This window comes from Mytilus galloprovincialis, chromosome 14, assembly GCF_965363235.1.
Source record: "Mytilus galloprovincialis chromosome 14, xbMytGall1.hap1.1, whole genome shotgun sequence".
NCBI classification, from domain to species: Eukaryota; Metazoa; Mollusca; class Bivalvia; order Mytilida; family Mytilidae; genus Mytilus; species Mytilus galloprovincialis.
The window spans coordinates 47859064-47871146 of NC_134851.1; the positions used below are offsets into that span (position 1 = coordinate 47859064).

A 12083-nucleotide genomic window follows, 5' to 3' on the forward strand; every position below is an offset into this window, starting at 1 on the left:
CCTCAGGCTTGACTGGCTAGTGATTACAGTAGTAACTACTTAGACCACTCGGCCACCGAGGCCCCCAAAAATAATATGTCATATCTCTACAATAAATAGGTCAAAAGATTTAGTTTTCTTCTTTAATAATGTTTAAGATAAGTTCAGTAACTTTTGTTTATTAAAATTTAAAAAGGACATCTCAGCATTTATAATAGTCACGGTAGCCTAAAGTTTAATGAATTACACTGATTGTGTGGGTCGGAACTATTGGTATTACTAGAATCTTTTTTTGCGAAATTTCATTCAGACTATGTTTTCGTTTCTTTTAATACCTCCCACCATATTCAGCCCACGAACGCTAAATAAATGTATAGAAAAAAAACTAATTCAAGACGACTTTTCTTTCTATATTACATAGCTCTTGTTGACACATGCGCTGGAAAAATTAACATTATAACTCAATTTGTGTATAAAAGTGCTCTGGTTACAGAAAGGTTGGAAATACAAAATCAGAAACTCCTGATACCAGGAATAGACAAAATCATCCAAGTTCTGTTATAAACATGTTTTTCCTTATTCAAAATCGTCATTAAAATTGATTCTACAATGACCTATTAGAGAGGAAAAACAAATTTAAATACATAGGAGAAAAATCAAACATGTTTATCTCGCGGAATCTGCACAGGAGATAGGTGTAAAAAGCCAATATATGTACTCATCAAATCACAATAAGCTGATGAATCTTATAGCTATTTCTTGAAGTAAACAACACGATGATTCCCGTAAATAATAGATGATTCTTGGAGGAATAAAAATGACGTCTTTGACACCACAGTATAAGTCTTGATCTGATTTGAAAATATTTTTTTGAAAAGCAATTGCGACAAGCTTTTAAAGATATAAATGATTTAATAATGATTTATTCACAACGTTAGACAAGCTTTTTTAAAAAGCTTAAACTTGTTGAATAAAAATACATATACTCATTTCACATGCAGAATTTATGACTCAATTCCGTTAGGGGAAGTATTATGAAAAAGGATGTTTTTAATTATTGAATAAAAGCCTTGTATCACTTACTACTGTGTGTGTGTGTCGCCTGTGACTTTGAGCATCTCCATATTGAATTTTACCTGACGTGTCAAAACTAAATTTAGTAACAATATGTAAACAAACACTTTACTGATAACATGTTCAGTTATAAATTACAAATTGTATCCGAGTATCGCGAGAACGTCCTTTATTTATAGAAGTTTGGTAGATAATGAATTGGTATGAGTATAATGTTAAATAATGAGACAGAAACCCAACAAAATAATTACATTTAATTTACAATGACATTGAAAAGTCCCCCTATACTTTCCTTTAGTCCTAGCTTTCAATAGATCGATTAATCCTGATACTCCGCCAATAAAAAAACAAAATAAAAAAAACAGAAAAAGGAAACTTTCACATAATAAAAAAAAATCGAATAATTAAGAGCCAAAAACCATATTCCCACAATTTTAGTGCAAGCAAAAATAAATTAGTAGAAAAAGAGAAATCTGATCATCATGATCATCTAGTACAAATATCCCGGTTTTTCCTGTACAAGTTTAACATAAGAGCAATTTTGATCAACAATAGAATTAAAATAATACAAATAACTAACTTGATTTTATATAAAAAAAAAAATGACAGTCGCAGTTAAAATATATTATTTTTATTCTTTTCGCAAATTTAAACTCAACAGTAAACTTAAACTATAGCAAAACACATAGTTATGTTATCTACTGATATTGTTGTGCATACTTGTGATGTTCAAAATTGAACCTAAGTTTTCCGTCACCCTATACATGCTATACAATCCGACCTAATTCTCTGGGTCCGTATTTTGTCGGATAAGACAGGTTGAACTGTATAACCTTTAATCTTTGGATCATGTAAGGTTTTTAATTTGATTGATCCTTATGGTGTAAGATTCTGAACTGCCTTTAATTCTGATTATTTACCAAATTAATCAATGATACACAAAGGGAACAACGATAGGAACAATGTTTATTTTTTTTCAATTCTCAGTTTCCTGATTTGGTCATATCGTATGTCCTTTGGTTTGATCAGCACCCCAACGAATACTTATAATAGGTTAAAGATTTTCAAATATTTTGATCACTAGCATTATTGGTGACATTAATTGTCTAAATGTACATATAGTGCAACAAAAATCGTACTGTTTACGTTCTTAAGCGCATAAATTGTCGGTGGAGTATCAGTGCTTCTTCTGCAAAAATGAAATATGAGTTCACATCAAGGGTTAGATAAATGTTTATGGACGTTGGAAGCTTATCCCAACGTGTTTGTGTACGCTTTTGAAAATATACTGTATCCTAGAATGCAGTAGACTCTGGAATGGCGAATAACATATAGCTCATTGCATCGTTTATGTGTATCAAACGTTGATACATCTTCCTATGATTAATCTCTACCTCTGATAACTACGATCACGGGTATCATTCGGTTTAACGAGAGGAATGGTCGTGAAAGAATATCTAACGGCGGTCAAGTATTGAGAGACGATCGTGAAAGCTCTGGTAACGGATCGTGAAAGATATTTAATGAAATTTCTAGGTCAGAATCTTTGAAAAAATCGCTTTATTTTCAGAACGCGGAACAAATCCTTACAAAAAAATATGTCTGTCAAAATGGTTTAACTTCCTCAAAATAACTATGAAATAAGATAGAGAAAATATATAGTACTTTATGAAAAAACACAAAAGGCGCAATGCATGTCTATGAAATTAATTACAAATAACACGCTTTTTGTACCTATAATGGTCATATTTCAGTTTATCGTGATATATTTGAAATTTAATCTTTGGTGTATCTGATAGTACAGTAAAATTAAGGTATATTCTTCTCTTAAAAGTATTAATTTGTATATGAACACCTTGAATTTGTTGAATATCCATCAAACTTGATCGTGAAAGATCAGGCAACACATTATTTTGCAAGATAATGCGTGACCCGACTTATTAATAGTAATCAGAAATCAGTATTTCTTTTACCATTTGATAAACCTGCAACTGGTTGAAGCCTGTAACTACTTTGATAAGGATGAACATTAAAGCTATTTTTTTTTATTCAACACTTTACCTCGAAAGTTAAAAAACAACAACTAAAAACGTCTCTAAATAAGTTTGAAAGATTCAGCTCTGAGAATCGGTCAAGTGCAATTCAGACAGACCGACACTATTTAGCCAATAATATGGATATGCAACGTTTAAAGCAAAATGACATCCATCAAACAAAAAATTACAGCAAAACAGCATCTTTCCTGAGTAATTTGAGATTGAACGATAACCAACATTTTGTGCAACAGTACTTTCTTAAGTTCTGTATATACAACGCAGATGTGGATTGATTTAACTATATAATACCAGAGCGCAAATGCTGTAATGTCTCGTCTGCTTTACTTATGATAGTTAATTTTTGGAACGTCTATAATATCAAGGGTTTTACTAGAAGTGTCAAATGCGCTAAATGCACTTTATGTATTTTTGTCCATCTGATGAGTTAAGCCTTTTCAATTGATTTTTATAGTTCGTTCTTATGTTGTACTGTTATACCACTGTCTCAGGTTAGGGGAAGGGTTGGGATCCCGCTAACATGTCTAACCCCGCCACATTATTTATGTATGTGCCTGTCCAAAGTCAGGAGCCTGTAATTCAGTGGTTGTCGTTTGTTTATGTGTTACATATTTGTTTTTCGTTCATTTTTTTATACAAATAGGGACGTTAGTTTTCTCGTTTGAATTGTTTTACATAGACAATAATAGTGCATTGACTTGACATATCAACGATATAAGGATGAGGCTTAGAAACGGGAAAATGCGAGACTATTATTGTCTTTATACTGCAATCTAAGAAAACCATTTTCAATTGTTGTTTAGTGTGTTAATGTTATTTATTTGATTTAGATATTGGGGGAAATCCCCCTTTAAAAAGGCCTCATATCACACAGCCGGAGAAATATACAACATGACGAAATGTACATCATTACCTGTTGAAAACCGCAATCAATGGTGAACGAATTCGTTTGTTTATAGACTAAAATATCAACAATAAACATAAAACATAATGATTTATAGGTTGCAAACAAAAAATATTAACACGTGGCATATGTTTTTTCCAAAAATTGTAAAAGAAACAAGTTTGAGTCGTTAAACGCATCGTTGTTTACATTGGAAGCAAGAACAGGTTGTAGAGGTCGTATGAATAAATAAATATAATTTCGACAATTTCTATTTAAATATTCATGAGGAAACGTGATATCAGGTCAGTGACTGTATATGACATAGAAATATACGGTCAACGCATTTTGACTGCTCAAATTGAACGAGTGCAGTATAAATTATCATATCGGGGCCTTTTATAGCTGACTATGCGGTATGGGCTTTGCTCATTGTTGAAGGCCGTACGGTGATCTATAGTTGTTAATGTCTGTGTCATATTGGTCTCTTGCGGATAGTTGTCTCTTTGGCAATCATACCACATCTTCTTTTTTTTAAATCATGATTGTCAATGGTTCATAAAAAGAGTGCAAGGTCAGATGAACCCTGACATACAGATCTCTACAAATATCCCGTAGACCAAATAAATGTGTTCCGATCCTTACAGTGCCTTAGAAACTGACAAATGTAAAAGTTATGCTTGGCCAATTAATTCGAAACATTAGGTCAAAAGTATATGAACCCTGACCGACATCCAGACATAGACATCTTACTATCATTCAATATATAAAATACAATTGACGTCATCATGGTCATATATGAAACATGCAGAAAGACATGTACACCATACACGAAATACCATGGCGCTATAGCATACAGGTATATATTCAAAAGGCTAGACAACATAAAAGGAGCATTGCCGAATGATGCATAATAATGAGTTCGATGTTATTTGAAACTTTTAGCTTGCAGAAGTCGAAAATGTACACCTCACAATCATAACAACAGACAGTTATCCTAAAGCTTAACGAATCCGCGATACGGACTTGACCACAAAAATGAATCTTCATCCATGAAATAAGGCAAATTCGGGGTCAGGTGAATCCTGTCTGACGGACATGTAGTTTATAGGATCCAATATACAAAATGTAGGTATCCTATAACTCGTGATAAGTGAGTACTTCACATGACAATACAAAGCTTCATCCTACAATCATCCAACTATTTTATATTTCATTTTCTGAAAATATTAATACTTTGAAAAGCTTAAACCTATTGAGGATGTTGACCTATATAGCTTTTCTCAATACCAATAACAAATATTAATTATGATATAATTGAAGAATAATTTGAACGTCTTCGTAGCATCAGATCTTTCACGATCCTTTTCACGATCTTCAAAAATGCGGTACGTGATCTATCACGATCCGAAAAATCTATTTTTGTGTAAATAGTTCTTTATTTACCAAGTTTCAGATTATGTTTATACAAAATAACTATGAGAACCATTTGATTAATTCAAATAGAATGCCCTTATTCGTATTAAAGTAGTTTTTCTAGTCGAATTTGTGAAAAAATCATGTTTGTTTACATTTTTTATGTCATTGAAATGTCGAGAAGCAATCTGCCTTTTGTTGTTTTGTAATAACTATGTACTTTTCAAACTGGATATTCTCACATACTGATCATAATGTTGAACCATTTTGACAGACAGTTTTATTTTGTCGTAAATTTGTCTGTGTAATTAATTAAATTAGAATATGTTTTGACCTTTCATATGTCTTCTCGATTAAATGTCTTTCACGATCCGTTACCAGAACTTTCACGATCGTCTCTCAATACTTGACCGCCGTTAGATATTCTTTCACGATTCATGTCTCTCGTTAAACCGAATGACACCCGTGAAGATTCCGCCCAGGAAGTTTATTTCAATCAACCAATATACAATATAATATAATATAAATGTCCAGTTCTTTATGAATGTCTTGATAACTTTTCCACTACCAATATATGTATAAACAGGTTTAATTTGTTGACTTGGCGTGCGTGGATGGCATTGTGAGGACATATTATCAAAAGAAGTCCCTTGATTGCTTTCTTTTTTTAAAACATAACTAATCAAAAATGCTAGTGATTTAATTGCTCAATTTAAATATTTTAGCAGCTAAACATTCTTTCGGAAATTTAGAATTTAGCATGCCGAGCACGAGCTTCAAACTAAATTCTCTTTGTAAATGAAAAATGAATGTTTTGTTTAAGGAAAGCTCCTTTGATTTCTCAAAGACATTGATGTCACTTGACAGAAAGTACGGACGCATGTGCATTTTCCCACCATCAACAAATCGAAGGAGAAAATTGTACATCTTTATAGTTATCTGAGATACGTCAAGTTCATCTTCTAATTGGTTTTCCATTTTCAGTTCGTCCAGTACATAAAACACGCTATTTTTTAACATATAGCTTTTAAGCAGTTCAGATGGTTTTGTGCGACGTGGTCTTACATATTCCATGTCGATTTTCTCCAGACCGTATTGTTTGGTTTCAACATCAATTTCAGGACATACGTTTTTCAAAACTTTTGCAAGGACATAAGCTTGTCGAAATTTATTTGGCAATGACTTCATAAGGCAAATCTCTGCAGGAGCAGCTGAAATACGTAACATTCTCTTCTTTGTACGCTCTTCGTCATTGTCTTCAGTGTTACATGTTCGGCTTATACAGTGAGAGTTGTTTACAGAAATTTGGAGTACTTTGGTTTGCAGAGTTAGAAAACAACCAGCTGTTTTGATATCTGAATTGATGAGAGGTATTTTATCAGCATCAATATTTACTGGCCACCATCCTGTTTTGTAAACTGCCGGAACAAGATCTATACTTATTTTTAATTGTTTGTACACAGAACCGAACCAATATACATCAAAAGTAAACACTGGTTTGGCGAATATTGTCCCTACTTTATTTTCAACATTAAAGTATAAATTTCCTTCTCTCCACAAATGAGGTTCATTCAGTGCTCTTTTCAAATATTCAAAGAATAACCTCAAAAATAGAATTGGCAAGAAAAAGCCATCAGCATCAGTAAACGGCAAGTAATCGTCAACAGCTGGTATATCTTTAAATTTCAGGGACGCGAATCCTTTCTTTATAGAATTGTCTGCCATAACAATGTCAGTGATCTCATTTAACTTATCAAGACATAAAATAAAATCAAATTCATCTGGACGGCCAATTTTTGTATCTTCAGCAATGCTTCCAGATGGAAAAACTGACATTTCAAATCTAGAATCGTATTTTTGAATTTGCCTGCAAAGCGACGTGACAAGATTGTTAACCTCGAATTTAACAGAATCTACTTCAGAGCAGTAGTTCGGACGTGTTGTATGATATGATTCAAGAAGATAGTTCATGAAGTCTTTTAAATTCAAAGGTAAATGTAGCAGTGTCTGAATATCTTGTGGTGATTGGATACATGACGATATTATAGCCTCTGGAAGTCCACAAATAATCTCTTCGAACGTACTATCTCCCAGCTTTGTTGTTCGAGTGTATATAATGGCATATTCTTGTTCTAATATGTCGGCCGCTTTTAATAGTACAATGCAACACACACTTTTGTGTCGCTTTGCTGTGTCCAGAGGTCTTTCTTGGAGATTATCGCGAGCATTTAAATCTGCACCATATTCCAACAAAAGCTTAATTTGTTCCTCATGATTGAGATACGCTGCAAAATGCAGTGGTGTCGAGCCGTATATATCTCTAGTGTTAACAAAAACAGTCCCTGTTTTCATCAAAACTTTTAGGAAATCCGGAAGAGGTCGATATTTCATGATAGAACTTAATGCACTTCTTCCCCATCTATCTTTAACTTCAAAATCAGGATTGAACTTCGCGAAAATCTCGAAAACTTCCTCATCTAACGTCAGCGAAAGAACAGGTTCTCCATACATGTTTTGTTCGTTTAAGTCAGCACCACCTTTGAGTATATGTTCCAGAAACGCTGCGTGCGACCGTCCATATAAAATACCACAAGTTTGATGCAAAAGTGTGTTCCCAAGGTTATCATTAACATAAGGCAAAACGGCATATTCAAGAATTGTTTGAAAATTTGCTGCTTCACCTGTATTGCCGATCATTAAACTCCATGGCGTTTTCCCACGGATATCTCGACTGGATAACAATGCCTTCAAACTAGATCCAGAGTACTTGTCTGCAATCCAAACAAACAATTCCACAATATCTTCCAAGCGTTCATGGGAAACATAAACATGCAAAAAGGTTTCATTCTTTTTGTTTATTATATTTAGATTAATGTCAGAAAAATTCGAAATAAAAAACTTTAATAATGGTTGGTTTTCCTCCCTCAATGCAATTAGATGAAGGATAGTGTCTCCAAATACAGTCTGATTGTTCACATCAATTCCGGCGTTGACAAGAACTTGCAAAGACTTTCTCAGTTCGACACTTGATTTCTTTTCAGGCATTTCAACATCAACCATATCATCTAATGACTGTACACGTTCAAGATAATTTTCCATTGTAAAGGAATCGTCCTCCAGATCATCATCCGAATCGGCACTTTCACCATCTTTTGCAGCAATGAGACTCTGAAGGGCATTGTAACCATTTATATCTCTGCTATTAATATCAATACCAGGAGACCTTGTCAAGGTCTCAATATTTTGTAAACAACCAGCTATGGCAGCATATTGGAGTGGCGTTTGACCCCATTTATTACGAGCGTTGATGTCTACTCCCTTTGTCAATTGGTTTTCGATTGAATCTTCACCACCAAGATTTATACTTTTGGCTGCTAAATGTAAAGGTGTTTCGCCTTTTGCGTTTATTTTCTTGTATTTACACTTTGTACTTTTTGTAGACATTTGTCTATTGTATAACTCACAGGAATCCATCGCTTTTCTTTGCGTTATTTCCCGCGCTATAACAAATGTCTTACTTACATCATCTACAATATACATAGTTTTTGAATATACTACATGAATTACATTAGAAATTGAGATATTTATTATCTTATATCGTATTTGATCAAAGAATTACCAAGGTTGCAACGAATTTGATCTCGTTTACATTATGACATCTTAATGTGAAAGTTTCTTCAATAATTGTAATAGCAAAGTGTATCTCGGATAAGTATTGGGTCGTATTTGATTTATTATTAAGTTTTTTTTTTATTATTTTGAAGACTTTGTATTTCTGTGTCAGAAAAAAACATTTAAAACCAGATTAAATTGGCTAGGTGGCTACGTTTGTCTCTCTTTTGGAAATAATTAAAATTGATAATCTACTGTTTTACTATGTTGTGTCTTGTGTACTATAATTTGTCTATTTGTCTTTTACATTTTAAGCCATGGCGATGTCAATTTATTTTCGATCCATAATTTTAAATCTCCATCTGGTATCTTTTGTCCCTCTTAATTTTAAAGATATTTTAATATATTAACCCAATTTTCGTATACAACTTGTATTAAACTATCATATCTCTCGTGCACAAAGATAGTATAAGACAGTTTGGTGTCTATTCATTGGTTGATAAAGTCTAACGTTTGATTTCGTTAGTTTTTATGGCTGCTTCATTTTAAATTTACTTTGGAGTTATGTATATTGCTATATCTTTCATTTGGCGTAATTAAGTGCTGATTTCGTATAAACGCCAATACTGGGTAATGAAAAACATATTAAAAACATATTCAAAAATGAGATATCAAAATGTCCTTATCTCGCATGAGTGACCTAGGGGATAGTTTTCAAGACCCAATATCAACATAACACCTTCAGTTTTCTCATTTGAATTGTTTTACATTATTATTTCGGGGGCCTTTTATAGCTGACTGTGCGGTATGGGCTTTGCTCATTGCTGAAGGCCGTATGGTGACGTATAGTTGTTAATTTCTGTGTCATTTTGGTCTCTTGCGGAGAGTTGTCTCATTGGTAATCATACCACATCTTATTTTTTATATTTGTGTTACTCATTAGATCACATAAATCTGAAGGTCACACGATAATTTGAATACACTTTAAGCAAAATTTGTTTGAATATATTGTGTTTGGTCTAATTGAATTATTTCTTTTCCCTGACGTCAGGCAAGCTTTTATGACAGCTTTTAGTTGTTGAATAATAATCCATACACTTACATAACATACTCGACATTATTAAAAGTAAATTTCGATTAATTAAGCAAAATTGAATTGTTATGAAAAGAAAGTTTGTTATTCTAATTATTTACTAAAAGCCGTGTTTCACTTACTACTGGATATGAATACTGTGTATGTCGCCTTGTGTCCATATTGGATTTTACATGACGTATCCTGACTACATTTAGTAACCATATGTAAACAAAGACTTCACCGATAAAGTCAAATAACAGGAGTTAACAAAAACGGTCGTGTTAATACCACAAAAACTAACCTGTTACTTAAATACGATGCATCTAGAACATATGAACATGATATTTTCATTTTAAATTTCAGAAAGTTAAAATCTTACCTGGATTTTGATGTTTATTTTCTGAAAACCTAAATTAGACCGAAAATACCCTGCTATTTAAATCACCTGTTGTCTCTCTGTTATTCATGTAAAATCAATACAGTTCACTTCATTTATTATGTAAGGGTAGCTTCTCAAACTACGTTATGTGTTTGAGATTTTGATTGGGGACGATACGTTTTGAATTTCCTCGGAGTTCAGTATCTTTGTGATTTTATTTTTTATAAACTTACTTTATTTTGGCATCTTCTGCGAGAATAAAACCAGAATCCAGTTTTTATTATTCTGATAGTTATCAAAAGTACCAGAATTATAATTTAGTACGCCAGACTTTACATGCAATACTATTTTATTTATCTATGTCCAGCCTTGCTTCAAAACTTTTAAAGGTGCATAGGTTTGTCTGTGCTCGGAGAGAAACTGGTGACAAAAAAAACGGTCATAGTGGCCAAAAAGTTATAATGAATCTGAACGTGATCTTGAAAGTGCCCTAAATTTAAACTTTAAACGGTAATACGTACAGGTCATCTCAATAAAAGATGTAAAGTGTATGAAACGATGCCACTGTATATTGTATGTCTTAGAAAAATGAAATAAAAGAGAACCACAAGTTATGTTATTTCCATTTTGTATATTTCATTTAGTAAGTTAGTAATAATTGTATTCAAAGCTGAAATTAACCTAATTAGTCCAGCTGATTGGTGAAAATATTTTCTTAGTTTAGATAATTTTATCCTTTTGGCGGTCAATTTTAAATTTTCAGCCATTTAAAAACGTTTTAAAGTTTAAAATACCGCCATGACTTACTTGCAACGTTGAATCACATTTTGTATGCTTTAAAAATATATACTATTTCCTGTCATTTATAATGGTGATGACATTTTGACTGATTGGCAGCCATCTTGAAAATGGCCGCCATATTGGATTTTTTAAGGTGGGCCTATAGCTTAAATTGGCTGACATATATAGATCTACAATTGTGCAAAGTTTCATGATATTATCATCAAACCCACAATTTTTCTGAAAATATGCATGAACCAGCTTGACTAAAAAGTAAAATCACACAAATACTGAACTCAGAGGAAAATCTAATCGGAAAGTCCGTAATCACATGGCAAAATCAAATGACAAAACACATCAAAAACGAATGCATAAGAACTGTCATATTCCTGACTCGGTACAGCCTTTTCAAATGTAGAAAATGGTGGATTAAACCTGGTTTTAAAGCGCTAAACCGCTCACTTGATGACAGTCGCATCAAATTTCGTTATATTTACAATGATGCGTGAACTAAACAGACATAATGCATATAATAGTCAAAATATGGATACAGCAGTCATCATCGTGTAACAATTTTAAAAGGAACAATTTAACAGAACACAAAAACATCTATCTACAAACATATTCATTGATTCGCTCTGATGTCAGAAAATTTATACGAAACTACTACTATCCAACATGATATCTGATGAGTAAAACATTTGTAAAACATTTTGATATTTTAATTCTACGTTTTGCGGTCTTACAGATAGAGCAAATTAACCAAACGTTTACTTTAGCCAGAAAACATGTAAAGTATGCAAAACGTTATGTTCTAAATTTCAATCTAGT

At 32.7% G+C, this 12083-nt stretch overlaps 1 protein-coding gene and 1 long non-coding RNA gene across 3 annotated transcripts in view; both read right to left on the reverse strand.

Moving 5' to 3' along the window:
* Window positions 1-1116, reverse strand: part of LOC143059828 (uncharacterized) — a 196805-nt gene extending 195689 nt beyond the window's left edge. The window contains exon 1 of the mRNA XM_076233399.1: window positions 1063-1116. The gene's annotated coding sequence lies outside the window, so the exon portion shown is untranslated. The remainder of the gene's footprint in view (window positions 1-1062) is intronic.
* Window positions 1117-5409: 4293 nt separating this feature from the next.
* LOC143058006 (uncharacterized) lies at window positions 5410-10554 on the reverse strand. Of its 2 annotated transcripts, none has more exons than XR_012972910.1 (2): window positions 10473-10554; window positions 5410-8933 (listed from the first exon to the last, which is right to left on the reverse strand). It is a non-coding gene; the product is annotated as an uncharacterized LOC143058006 (long non-coding RNA). The 2 variants fall into 2 exon arrangements; XR_012972909.1 differs by lacking the exon at window positions 10473-10554 and adding an exon at window positions 10234-10399.
* Window positions 10555-12083: the final 1529 nt, after the last annotated feature.